Source organism: Anomalospiza imberbis, chromosome 3, assembly GCF_031753505.1.
Source record: "Anomalospiza imberbis isolate Cuckoo-Finch-1a 21T00152 chromosome 3, ASM3175350v1, whole genome shotgun sequence".
NCBI classification, from domain to species: Eukaryota; Metazoa; Chordata; class Aves; order Passeriformes; family Viduidae; genus Anomalospiza; species Anomalospiza imberbis.
In genome coordinates this window covers 18,901,110-18,916,124 of record NC_089683.1, presented here as the reverse complement: position 1 = coordinate 18,916,124, position 15,015 = coordinate 18,901,110, and the positions used below count along the sequence as shown (strand labels likewise).

At 35.8% G+C, this 15,015-nt stretch overlaps 1 protein-coding gene across 19 annotated transcripts in view; it reads right to left on the bottom strand.

Annotated features, from left to right (window-relative positions):
* Positions 1-15,015, bottom strand: part of MYT1L (myelin transcription factor 1 like) — a 316,920-nt gene that overhangs the window by 227,169 nt on the left and 74,736 nt on the right. For 18 of the 19 annotated variants that reach the window (XR_010997011.1, XM_068183536.1, XM_068183538.1 and 15 more), the window contains exon 2: positions 323-437. The exons of the other annotated variant lie outside the window; for it this stretch is intronic. The gene's annotated coding sequence lies outside the window, so the exon portion shown is untranslated. The remainder of the gene's footprint in view (positions 1-322; positions 438-15,015) is intronic. 19 annotated transcript variants of the gene reach the window in all.

The window sequence follows — 15,015 nt, the reverse complement described above, 5'->3', positions numbered from 1 at the left end:
TACTACCTTTTTGATTTCACAGTAAAAAGAATTCCAGTGCATTCAGGTCCAAAAGGATTCAGGCACTGATTTCTGTTCTTTGTAACTTCAGCAGCAAGAATAATATATGCATCATCTAATTTAACTGCAAATGACTCTTTTAGCATGAATTGTCTGTTTAAAGATAATGCACAGCAGAATTCTTAACTGCATCCCAGAAGTCATGCAGCACCAGACAGATAAGATCACAGTGGTTACCAGGGGTGGCAAATGGGAAAAGCACTACAGGAAATGAACTCTTGTCAATAATCTCAAGAGAGTGCTATATTTAGGTCAATTGTACCTGAAATCGTTTGGTAGGGTAATTGCTCTTTGGTACAGACTCTGCTCTCTGAGCCTGTCAGAGTGCTTGTAGGTCCTCTGGATTGAATTCACCAATTTTCTTCCAGACTCATTTTCTAAAAATAAAAACAAACAAACAAACAAACAAAAATTTTAATGAATGACAGCAAGCTTACCAGAACACAAAAAATCACTCATATGTTATTTCAGATTTCAAAAATATGCTTTCAATGAATGCGCTTAATACAAAAACATGTTTCAATATCCAAATGATTGCCTCAATCTTCTAGAACAGAAATGTATTCAATTACTCATATTTTTTTATTTGGCCCTCCAAAGACTTCCCAGATCTACTGAATACCTACAGTGATTTCGAGCGCTTTTGCTGATCAGTTAATAGTCAGTGCAAAATCAGAATTTTTCTTAAATCTTATGGTGCATCCCAGTGCAACATTATTCCAGCTTTAATTCGGGCTGAGTCCTCATCTGAAAATATGGCTTATTGCTTAATAATTTAAGATGGCTCATTCACGTGCACTGAGGAATGTGGTAAACTCAGTTTTAAGAATCCAATCTAATGAGACATATACTGACCTTTTACATCAGTTAGCTGGATTAATACAGATACCAGAAAACAGCACCTAGTCATTCTGTCTTATGATTTCTTAGAAGAAATATTTTACTTTGATAGCACAAGGTCTCCAGCCGAATTATTCCTTCTTCACAATAAAGAGCCTCCTTAATCAGCTATTCAGCATGCTTTTACCTTCTACAGACAGATACAGCACCATATCTGTAGTCATTACTTAGTGCTTGTGATTAGTGTCTATTGTGATCAAAGAAAATGTCATGATGCAACTATACTGCTGAATAATATACATGTACTTTTTATTTTTAAAAAATTAAAAGGGAATAAGATACACTACTGAAAGCTGCAGTAGATGCATCAGTTATTTTAGCCATTGTTTCTTGTGAAGAACTTCAAATTCAAAGATACTCATTAAACAGAGTAGATGGCAATAACAGACGAAGTGTTAATGGGGCAGCAGTGGAGTGTGTCAGGAAAATGAAGAGACCCTGAGGGGCTCACCATGCTGTTTATGCTCAGCTAAATTCAGCAGAATTACCATAAATCCTCTAAAAGATACTGTACTCAACTTCTTGTTTGCTACTTTTCAGGCAAGGAAATATTCTATCAGAGTAGAAGATGGTACTATTTTCTATTAAACAAACTTTGCATGTAAATACACTATATATTTACATGTAAATGCTATTATTTTTTTTTTACAGTTTTATAAGAAACAAAGAGAGGGTCTTTTAATCTTCAAAATAATGTGTGAATCTATATGAAAATTTCTGGAATCATACCCAAGAACAGAACTGTTAAACATAAGAATCATCATTTCTCTCATAAAATTCTTTTATAGTTTAAAGACAAAGTATCAATATTAATTTCTCAAATGCATAATTCAATTGGTAAAATAAAATTATGCATAAGCCAAATAACTTTTCATGAGAGTTCAAAGTTCTTGATTTCTAGTTAGTTGTTGTTGGGTTGTCTTTTATTTTAAGGTGGCATTCTGAGGAAGTAAATTAATCTTAGGAAATACACATAAACCATTAATTCCAAAAATGTACTGGTTAAAAAGAAGTATGTTATAAGCACTTCTGCATGCATCTTTATGGTGACCTTATTGTGCCTTTGATCTTAGAACAAAAGTTTTCCTACATAAGCATAGGTGGATTTATTGTTAAGGAGAAAGCAGCTGGAACACGCTGTGTAACTTCAACTATAAACACATTTTCATGTAAGAAATCATTATCTACAGAAGAATGGTCCTGGCAAAACCGCAAAAGGCTCCATGGAGTCTCCAGCAGCACCACGGACAGCAGCAGCCACGGCTGCAGCCGCGTGCGCTCGCCAAGCCCCAAAACCCTGCTCAGTTTGAGACATGTCCAAACATCAAAATAGGGGGTGAGGTTTTTTCCCAGTCTTCTTCCAATGCCGTCGTTTTGAGGTCTACCTAGGGCTTTTAATTCTTGGAAACAATGAGAACTAACAGATCTGAAAACTGGTTGTTGAAATACATCAAGACAGGCCTTGGGCTCTGACAAAGCTGGTTCCACTATGCGCTCTTGACCCTCCACTTCAAAGCCAAAGATCTGATAGCCAAAAGTAGTCACGTGTTTTTGGGGATTACTATTTTGCATATATAAATCTTCATGTGGGGAATACTATTCAGAGCCTGCCTCAATGTCAAATGCTTGGCAAATGAGCACACAGCCATAGGGGACTTCTCATGGGATGCTGCACTTGCCACTGAGAATACTGAAAAATAAAGGCCTCACAGTTATCCACTCCTATTCTACTAACAATAATAATGCTTTGCTTCAGGAACCCAAAATCATTCAGGTACCCTTGCAGAAGTAGAAATAGAAATAGAAGCATTAGTAAGATGCTGAAGTACAGATTCTCCTTACTGCTTAACACCCAAACAAAGCACATTTAAAATACAGCATAAATGTCATGGGCTCTGAGATGCCCTAAGCGATGCACTTCGCAAGCGAATGGCAAAACCACCAGGAATGGATACTTTATCCTTATAAGCAGTGGATATTTTAGTAGCAGCCAAGAAAATAATTCTCACAAAAAGGTTACATTCGGACTGATGCTGAGACCTGTCAATTCCCAGAAAGGCCACAAAGAGCCCCTAGATCTTATTATCCCTGAAGGTATGGGGAAAAACCCTGAACCACTAAAGTAAAATCACAAGAAAGTGTCCAGCTCTCATGCAAATACTGCCTGCCTTTAAGAGGTTGTATACTTCCTCTAGTGTATTTCAACACTGGTGGTCACTTGAGCTTTTTCTGACAATAATTTGCTTTAGTGTTGGGGTTTTTTCAGGCAAGATAAGTAATTACAACTACTTCAAATACTTGGATAGGGTTTTAAAAAAAGTTACTTGTATTTTATCTCGTATTAGGATTTATGAGGTTATTTGTGATTGCCAACAGATTTGGGCAATTAACAGTTTACATTATTTTAAAGGCACTTAAGTCATGCTTCTGGTTATTCAGAATAAATTATAAATAAAAATACATGGGCCTAGTCCCACTAATGCTGACATTAGACAGACATCTGTCTCACTTTTCAGTGGAAATAACACCATAATCCAACCTCTAGAACAAACATTAAGTCAAAGGTCAAGAAATATAAATATAAAAAATTAAATAAAAACATTAGGTGAATAGCAAACAAAGTATTTTTTTCAATCAGAATATGAAGTTCTAAATAATCTGTGAAAACAAAGAACTTAAGGTGAAAAAGTGTTTTCCCTATCATTACGTTTGGTGTATTACTTTCTTCCATCAACAACACACTTCAAACTACAAAGTATAAGCACTTGTGAGATTTTACATTAACTTTCATGTAGATCTACCAATACAGTCTTAATGCCAACCTGCTTTGAAATAATTTTTTCCTAAACTTATGCAACTCTATCTATAAATAAAAAAGGATGATTAAGAAAAAGTGATCCAGCATAAAAATACAGGAGTGCGACTGTCCTTCTTCGAGGAAGAAGATATCCAAAGTTGACAATTGGTGCTACTGGAAAATTTCTGAATACTTTCATTGAAAGCAGACGGTCGATGAGCATCCCTATTAATACTGGATGCCGTATTTCTTATGTGAAGTGTAGTTTAGGTAGGATTAACAGTTCAAAGGATCTGTTGCTGCCAAACAAGGATTTAAGACTAATGAGGAAAATACACAACTGGTACTGAGGGGACCTTTTGGAAAAGCTGTGTGCATCCCTTACATGGTAGGTGAACAGTTATCCCTGACTGAGACCCACTGGAGAAAGTGTGAAACAGTGCACTAATACCCGAGTGAAAAAACAGGGGGCTCTCCTGACTGCAGAAGGTAATGAGGATGGTGAAAACACCAAGTGTTTGCAGTGTTACTGGCTCTTGCAGAAGAACACTGTGTTCACTTCCAGGACAGTATGGAATTTGAAAATTGTCTTTAAGTAGGAGGATGGCACACAGAACTGCACCTTAAAACCATACTACAAAGCAAATAACATTAGGAGATTACATTAAAAGCTGTTGATTTGGAGGCATTTCCAAGGTCATCGTTTGGGTGTGCAGAATTCACCTTCTCAAAACTGTTACCCAGAGAGCCAGAGCAAAATAAAATCAGGGAGCAAGTAATCAAAACAACTTGCCAATGGTTAAGTTAAGTGTAGGGTAGAGAACTGATGTGCTTTTCCAGATCTTTCCTGCTGTTTTCTGAAGCAAACTGGAGGCAGTGATGGCATCTTAAGGAAAAAAACACAACTAGTGAAATGAAGTGTAAAACAAATAATATTTACCTACAGATTACAGACCTACACGCTACAGACTATGAACTCTATGCAGCAAGAGTTATTAGCAGATTTAGTTTTACCCTCCTACCACCGACAGCTATTGGAGAAGAGTTCTATCACCAGCGAATGCAGCAAAGCATTGTGTGGCAGATTTTGGGCAGGGCTGTTTACACAGTCTATTGTGCACCAATGTCAGATCTACCTAATGACTGCAGGTGAAAGCACAGAGCATCTACTGATTCTTCTGTGGGCTAAGGCCTACTTCTGCCATCTCTTGCCACAAGTTAAATTTTTATTCCCTCTCCTTTAATCCTTAACTGAAGTCACTTAGCAGCAAGATTATCTTTTGAACAATAAAGTAAAAGTGCAATATTGTAACATAATGAAGCAGAGAATTATCCTTTTCAGTACATCAAAATGAAAGAGACAGAGCCTGGTCCAGAAAACTATTTGCACACTGGATCTTTTTCCAGTGTCTCAGTTTGATGATGACTTAAATGGTCCTATGTTGTACCTGAAACATGTTTAAAAATTTTTGACACATTTTTTAAGCCTAATGAGCACAGATGCAGATTTGGTAGAGAGAGACTGATCAGTACACAGTTCCTATCTTTGTCTTCCATCTACTTACACTTGGGCAAGGAGGAAGGGTACACAGAAGCCTTACTCCTATTTTGCCATATCAAACAAGCCTGATCGAGCAGTGGTATTTTCATACATCACTGCTGAAATCTGCTTTACCACTGTTAGGACAGAAAAGAAACATGCATGGGGAGATTCTTTCACTGTCATACTCTGTCACCCCAACAGCTGTCACTTGGAAGCTGTAAGTTCTTATGTCCCTTGGCCAGTTCAAATTGACGTATCTCAATTGACTCCTCTTTAAAATAGCAATTTATATGAAGATACTTAACATTACAATTCTCAGAAGTAACTGATAAACTATGTGTAACTGAATTAAATGCAAAAGACACTTGGTGCTATTGTGCTATACTGATTTTTGTAGCAGATATCTAAGAAATGCTCTTCTCAGCATTTTTGTAGCACATCATACAAGCTAATGCTAAAATACCATTCTGGATTTGAAAATTACCATTATGTATACTCAGTTGCAATGATTTACATCACAGAAAGTACTGTTATGAATAAACTTACTGTTGCTTTGTACAGTACTCCCAAAGATTTGCCTGAAATAAAAATTATTTTTATTTTAGTGACATTTGACAAAAAATAGAAGTCTAAATAATGTTTGCAAACTGGCCTATATTTAGGATTATACTTACAGGCTGATACATCTCAAAAGGAAAAATAGTACTTACTGCTAGTTATTGACTGCACTTCAATTACTTTTTTTTTGCTAAAAATTCTAGCTAATCTAAGACTATACATGACTGTTCACACACTAAGAATAATTGTTCTTAAGTGTAATCAGAAAGGATAACTCTCCTGCAAGGCTGACATTTGTCTGCAAAAACAATTGGAAAATACCGGAGAAAAATTAATATGCTCCTACTGATTGAATTTCTTTGCAAATTATTTGTGAACAGATCAGAGCACTAAATTAATCCCAAAATGCATTTATAGTCAAATCTAACCATGGATATTAGTCTCGCATGTTAAAGCAATCTATGGTTTCAGACTATCTCTCAGATGACCTTAGCTCAGAAACCCTCCCTTTCCCCTTACATTCACTAGTACTGTCAGGTAAGAGAACAGTAACTGGTATCACTTATTAAAGCAGTGCCTCAGATGCAAAGGTGGGGTATCCCACTGGAGACAGACAAGGCAACAGTTACAGAACATGAACACAACACAGAACCTCCAGTAGTACACAGACAAGAAATCAAAATATGCTTATGAACACATGTATGAAGAGGACAAAGCCTCGGTGTCCTCTGATTCTAGTACAGGACACTCCAAACAGGTCATGGAGTATTTGTAGGGCAAGTTCCTACAACAGACTGACTTCCAATAATGTCAAAAGCAGAAAACTAAGGTGGGCTGATGTATCAGCTACAGTGGGAACTGCATATTGAAGAGCTGTACTAGCATATTAGTAGAGTGAATGTAAAGCATTTATGAATGGAAGAGTAAACTGCAGATGCAGATACACCAACAGGTGTACAACTTGTCCCCAAAGATACAAAAACTATATCACTATTGAGATACATTTAGAATTCATTATCTAATACATTACAGCATGTTTTACCCCTTTACTGATAAATTTGTATCAAAAGAGAAATCAAAAATGCTTGATTAGCCAATTGACCAGGTGTTGAATAAATAAATTATGGATTAACAGATATTGCAACATAAGACAAGAGTAAATTCTATTTAGATGCAAAAATATTTAAGAGCATAACAAATAGAGGTGTTAGCTTAAAAGAAAATGTAACAAAAAACACAGGAATCCTAACATTTATAAATGATAGGAAGAAACTCCTGCCCTTTTATCATCTCCCCTGAATTATAGAACTTCTCATACTCATTGTATTGTCCAAAAACCTCAGGTTTCTCAGTGAAAACAAGCAATTGTTGATGATTGTGCTGGATGGAAAAACATAAAACAGGAGCAGATAATGTAACAAACTATGTGGTGCCAGAGAAAACAATAGCTTTTGCAATGGGCACAGAAGATGCAGATCAGGTAAGAAACTCTTCCCTTTACAGTAAAATTGTTTAAGATTTATAGAAAGAGACAGTAAGAGAGAAAAATATTTTAAAATAGTCAATGGTGTCATGCAATAGGCTCCCCTAGTTGTGAAGGATAAAAGGGAATGTAAGAGACATGAGAAAGTAAGAGTCAGTGCTGAGATGCTGAAGACCACATCTGCATTGCCAAGCAAAAGACACAGAGCAGAGACAAGCCAGGAGAGATGAGGGAAAGAGAACAAGATGCCTTAGGAATAGGTCATTGAGGCAAATGGGAGAAGTCAGAGGAAAATATGGCAGAAAAGCATAAATGGATGTCAGAGTAAATTAATCAGACCTTAACATTCTTGTTGAGAAAGATAATGAGATGTGTAAAAAGTGAAAATTAAAATGTGGCAAGAGAAAGATTTATTAAAATAAACTGAAGCTCTTCAAGTTCAGAGGTCGTGGCAAGAAGGCCATAGGAGTACCAGTTGAACAATTTCCATGACTTGCAATATTTTAACTTCTACATTCAACCATTAAGGTGATTCTTAAATTTACAGTTGCTGTGCTAGATGCCAGTATTATCAAAAACCAGTCTGCATAAGGTAATATTTGATCACCGTCCCCAGTATATCCCAGACCATCACCATAATTAAAGTTATGGCATCAGGCAGCTTTTTCTCTTCACTCAGCAAGGTTCAAAAGCTGTTCACTGCCATATTTTACTGTTCTAGTCCACTGCCTATTGTTTTCATTTCTTTCTTCAGAATCCATTGTTTTGTGACAGATTTGAAAAATAGTTGGGAACCTCCAGGGTTTTCTCACCATGTTCTTCTTTGGTCCAGGTCTCATTCCTACAAAGCAAATAATTTTCTACGTCCAGGTCCTGGCTAAGGACATAGAGGCTGAAAACTTGCCCTTTTTCTACTAAAAGTCCAAAGTAGGTATTGGTTGTTTTGTTACTGACACTGTGAAATCTAATAGTAGATTCCCCTCTTGGGGCTGCCTGCCACTCAAATCACAATAGAAGAGTGGGATTGTTGCAAGAGAAACAAACTGAGGGCAGAACTGTGCCTCAAAAGGCTGCCATAATGGACATGGACAGGTCCCTAACATTCCTGCAAGAGGAGGATCAGTCAGGGCTCTGGCATCTGGTATCAGCTTTCCAGTAATAACGATGAGATGCAACGATGAACTACAGACTTCTGTCTCCAGTTCTTGAGCCTTAAACCTAGGTTATTTTCATGGCTTCAAAGGACAAGAAGTGACTCTCTGAAACCCAAATTCTCAAAAGATTTACATGTCCTTTTGAGAACTTCTGAGATTCTGAACCCGAATATTTTAAGTGATTCTCTAAGGAAGACTTAAGATCAGGAGCAGTATTTAACACTGGTACTTGAAGTATATTAGGAAATCTCTTACATATGACTGAAACCAAGATGTATTTACAACATGTTTCATCTTGTTCCCATTTAAGACTAGGGAAACCCCCCATTTTTAGTAAACGACAGCAGCATAACATCCATTAATTTAGGTAAGACACTTAGAAAGTCTCCCCTTTTGCTACCCAACTACTTGAGGTGTACAGCATAAATTAAAACTGTCAGCAGTTTAGATTGATTATCCTCTTGTTGCCATTCATTAGTGTTGATACAGAGTTCTAGTGCTGAAATGAGGATAAGTTAGGCCCTAAAATGACTGGCAGATTAACATTGTCAGCTTAGACCTCAGATTTTCTTATATGTATTTTAAATGATCAGCACTACTCTGGATCAAACATTTATAGCAGAAACTCAAAGGAGTTCTCACCCAACTTTTCCCAGCTGTCAATCAGTAAAGCTAATTAAAAAATCCTGAAACCTTCTATCATTCAATTGCTCAGGACTTTCAATAGTACCAGTTGCAAGGAGGAAAGACTCTAGACTTGCCGTGATGGAGAAGCCTCAAGAAATATTAAAACCTAAGTGCAGATAGTTTGGCTTGCCAGGCAGACAGCAGCGTAACAGTACACTGAGTCACAGCAGCCATGCATCTTCACCTGCAAAGTCAGTGACAGCCTAAGCAGCTGTGATTGGAAAATGTCAGCAGGATTCCAAAAATGTTTGCATTGGTTCACGTTCAGGGGAAAGTACACGTACAGCAACAACCTACAGGTATTTGTCCTGATTGTGTTACAAGAGAAAGGAAAAGCACCAGGGGCTTAGAAATGGACATGGTGAATATGAGATAGACACAGACTGTCAGATGGAGAGGAAAATACAAAAGTACTGAGGCAGAGGGAAGAAAAGATTATGCATATCATGGCATATATTACCTATAATGAAAAATTTCAGTATGCAATTCTTATTTACAACACACAAAACACCCTTCATTGGAATCTGTGAACTTGTCAATACAAAGGTCATTAATGTTTTCTTCCTAAAGAACTCATTTATAAATGACAGAGTATATTTCCATTGTAGAAGCCTTTTTTAATTAGAAAACTATTTAAAATGTACATTCATTTTCATTTAAAATAAACAAAATATGTTGTAATGCAAAAAGGTTGCAAAAATAAGAGGATTTAAATAAAAATCAAGCACACATTGCTGTCAATAAATATCAGTAGACATCTGAAAATTTTTAAATAGTTGAAAGGTTAAGGAAATTTAAAAATATGAATGGAAATAAGAAAACCATTTTCCATCTACTTTCCCAAGCAAACAAAAATTTACAAGAAAACATGCAAAAAATTGCATTAAAAACTTCAGTAACTTCACTTAATCACAAAATCTAGTCATGAATAGGCTGCTACCATAAGGTAAGACAGGTTGCAGACAGTCCTTTATGTAAAAGCAAATGTCAAAAGAAAAGCTCTGATATTTAGTTGTGGGCTCCCACTTTTCACATAGGCATTTCCTAAATCCATGTTTGATGAGCTTCTCCAGCTATAAATTCTGTAAATTCCCTCTGGAGCAGTGCAGAGTGTGCTTCATGAAAATGTCATCTGCCAGCACTGCAATTACTCACACTCCAGCAATCATGTGCACAATGCAGAATGGGTCGAATTCAGGTGAGAACGAGAACCAGCAATCAAGCCTCTGGAATTGAGAACAAAGCCATTTTCTTTCATTTGCCATCAACACAACCATCAAGGCCTTAATTACAAGGCAAGTGTCAAGCCTGGCTGCTGAAAGGCTTATTATTATACAGCTCAGCTTCAAATCAGTTTTGTATTGATGAACTGCAAAAATGAGGAAGCCAGCTTAGCCCCACAAGTAAAGAAACACGGACTAACTGATTATGTGATTGACAGGGAAAAACAAGGACAAATAAAAATACATTTTTAGATAGCAAAACAATTAGTGAACAGTACACCTAAAGTCTTTCTATAAACATATTGTCTAACTCAATAGCAAATCTGGGTGGTCTGATAACTCAAAAGACACCCTCTTTAGTTGAGATCATTGTATTATCCACAAAAGACACTGCAAAAAGTCTCTCTTTAGGTCATGCATTCTGTTTTTCAGACATTTGCATTTCTATTTCTTCTGTGAGTGTTCTCATTCTCCCCTTATATCTAATTGCTTGTCTTTACCTTGAACAGAGAGATATTCAGAGAACTATACAGAAATTCACAAGCCTTTGCCCAACAATTATCTATTCACATTAGATTAGCTATCTCCATATTGAAGAGCAGATGAGAAATCATCATTTACTTAGCAACAGGATTTATATATGTTGCTTCAATGGAATTATCAGTACCACATTGTGACTATGAGCCAAATGTCCCCTCTTTTAACATTTCCTATATAAGACTTTTAAGCATGACAAATAATGACCAAACTGTTAGGAGAAGGTCTGGATTTGGAACTGGCTGTTGATACAATTTTACTGCTATCGTAAGTGTTAAACCTTGTTTTGCCTTTTGATTTTTTAAACCCCTATTCTGACTTAGTTTCTGCATATCTTAAGTAACTATACGTGCCTTTTTGATTTCTAAAATGAATATGCACATGTACAGCAGATAAAAAAGCACTTAGGTCAGTGAACATTTTACCATCAATTTTAAGCATTTTACCTGAAACAGTGACCATCCACAGCTCTTTCTTTACCCATTGCCCAATCCAGCAGATATACAACATACATTTTTCCTCTTGCAACACACCATATCCTGAAATTTTCAATTGCTCATGCTTCAACAAGATACTAAAGAATTTGAAATCAATGACACGAGAAAATAAACATTGACACAAAAGAAGATGAAGGGACATGACAACAGCAGACACATTTCTTTTGTCATTCACTTTCATTGGTTATAAACTGAATTTGTTTCCATTACATATATACATATTATATGCAATACATACAAAATTAAATACTCAAACGTTAGGAAATAACAGAGCAATTTACCTGCTGAAAAACTTTTGATATATTTGGAAATATAAACAAAAACCCAAAATAAAAAAATCACACAAAAAACCCCCAAAAAAACACAACCTCACCAGATTAAAAATAGGGGGGGGTGATTTTTGGTTTTAAGAAGGAAGAAAGTAGTCAGGCTTCCATGCATTGTATTTGAAACATATTCAGGTAGTTTCAATAGACTTTAGGTAATTTTACAGTATCTGTATCTATTTGCACATTTTGAGATCAAAGTATTTCTTAACATTTTTTCCATATCCTTTGAAAGACAAAGAACTAGATAGGTAATTCTCATTCTGCCATAAAATGCTCTAGATACAGGAATAGTGTAGGAAATTCTTAAAAAAGCTTTATTAATTTCAATTTTCCTCAGCATTAGTTTTTTTATTTGTAGCTATATAACTTCTTCCTTCCAAGGAATTTTAAAAGTCTACCTGATTAATTTCTATCAAGCACCAGCCGTTTCATTTAGAAAGATGTCTTTGCATCTTCAGACCAATTTCAGGTTCTAAATCATAAGATATATTATTGTACCACAAATATGCATACAAGTCTCGTCTTACCTAGAAATAGCTGGTAGAACAATGCTATACTTCTTCAGTGTCAAAAGAAAGAGTAAAAGAAGGAAACTTTTAGGCCTATATGTAGTTGAGTGAACCTGAACACAGAGAACAGCCAAGTATCAAGGACTGTATATGTCAGACAATGGGGTGAAAGAATATGAAATGTACCCAAGCAGAAAGATTACTGAAAAATGTCATCCACACATATTGTTAAAGAACCCCATACTGGGTATCCAGATCAGAAGGTTGATGCATTATATTTGATATATAAAAGTGAAAAATATTTAGGCAATTGTTAGAGGAAGCATTGATAAGTATGTGGAAATCACCAAGGTTACTAAAGACTAAGAAAAATAGAACTGGCACCAATGGCTTATCAGAAGTTTGCTGGCATAGTTTGATGTTCTTGATGTGGTTAGACCACAGTATCTCAAATCCTTGGTTTGTTAAGGGCAGGGAAAAGGTACTTCCATGTGTCATATTCTCTGCATACTCAGACACCCAGATATCTTACCACAGAACTGAACAGGTTCTAAGAATTAAATGAAAAGTAAAACAGATACTGGTGACAGACCATTCTGTGGAACCCATCTCTGAAAATCCTTTCAAAGAAAACAATTCTCTTAATAATATAGATTATTTACAATAATAAGTTAGCAGTTTTCTAATGTAACCCTTTAAGAAAGCGAACTAAAATTTTCAGATGTAGCCAAATTATTTTGAAACCTACTTTGTATGGATATATTCTATATTCTGTATTGAATATATCCATACACTGAACTGTAGTGATTTTAGAAATACTCTTGTTTTGAGAGACTAAAAAGAGAGGACAGTAAGAAAATAAAGGAGTGACATAAAATATTAATATAAAGGCATAGCTGACATTCTTACGTGTTTACTATCACATGCCTTGCTTTTCTGTACAGGTATACCTCCTTATTTCAGAGCTCCTATATTTTCCCTCTTTATCCTCAGCAAACAAGAACAATGTTTTCTCCAGAAGCAACAGACTTCTACTCAGTACATATGTTGAAAGAATTACATGAGACAACTGCTTCCTTAAAGTTCACTTATAAATGTATTTGTAGTCCATGCAATTTAGAGGGTTCTTCACGTGTCTGCAGTTCAGCAGTTGCCTAAGAACGTTCCTAGAGTGACAGAACAAGTGCAAGACCGAAACCACTATCTTCTGTCACTCTGCCAGTACAATACTGGTTATCTCTGACATCCAACAAACAAAACATTCTTTCAAATAGCATTACCTAACTACTACCTGATTAAAAAAATTAATTAAATGCCTTTGAAAGTATGTAAGCAGAAGTAGTTCTCCAGCTAAACAGCAGAGTGAACAAAACAAACAAAGCAAACAAACCCAAACTTCTTTTAACAGAAATTTAGTACCTTTCATATGAATCAACTTATTTTTAAACTTAGAAGTAAACAGGCATACTTGAGGTAGGAAGGGAAAGGGAAACCTTCTCTATGTAATTTGAGGATACCACCTACAAAAAATCCAATGGAATACTGCTTGCCCACATTAAAATTGCTACTATGGCAGGAAAAAATTTACATTGAAAAGGACAGTTGCTGTTCTAAAAATAATTTTCATGTATGTGTTGTTTAAATTTATTGCAACAGTGTATTCCTACCGTTAGGACTGCTCCAATACCCACTTGGCAGGCAGGAAATTATACTGAATACTGAGGAATTGCAAGCCAACACCTCTCATGAGCAAACATTTGCATAAACTTCGAGAGCTCTTGAGATTTCTAAACTTGAGTTTTATCATCTAATATACCTGAATAAAGAAAAACTTCTTAGTCGTTAAATTTACTCAGAAATTAACAAGAAATAAACAAGAAAAAAAAGGATTAACATTCTTAATTGTTTCTCAAAGTTTTCAAGAATCTATGAGATATTTGGAGTTCAGAAAGACAGACTCAGGAAGAAAGGAGAAAATGGACAAATCTATAATTTGTTACTTTAAATTGTTTGAAGGGTTTAACGTAGATTTAATTCTAAAAGGATGTGATGATTACACACAGCCTGTGACTGAGTGCCTCAGTTGTGTGTATTCACACACAGATGATATTGAGTTCCTGAGATGACTGTTACCATTTAAAAGACAAGATCCTGTTATGATTTCTCATGGTGGACAACAAAGGATGCTCAGCACTTTGGACAGCCTTGGCTATTCCATACTCTCTAGCTGTTACACAAAGGGACAAAAAAATTCCATGCTCTGGAGAAGATCCTGATGCCAGCACTTAGTGAATGGCATGACGAAGATGGGGCAATGCTACCACTTCAGAGAAATGCTGAGGTATAAATTCAGCAAAGTGTCTGAAATACTGAAGTTTCTAAATTATCTACCATTCAGTCAAATTTCTTTCATAAATTTTTTAAGTATGTTATGGCCAAATTGGATCATTACATGATAGCGCTCAAAAGCAGTTCTAATTCCACAGGTCACAGTTTCAGTATGCAATTACTGCATGTACCAGAAAGGTGTCTGTCATATAGAGGTTTGCCTGTAAGTTTTGGATTGGTCAAGGCTATTTTTTCCCATTCTTTTCTTAACCAATTTCTTATTTTGCAGTAGCTGATAAAAGCTTAGCCATTTACCTCTGTACATACAAGACTTACATTTCTCTTTATAAAAAGCCAGATATGCATAGCAAAACATATCCACACCTTTTCCTCTATTCTCACTCTTAAAT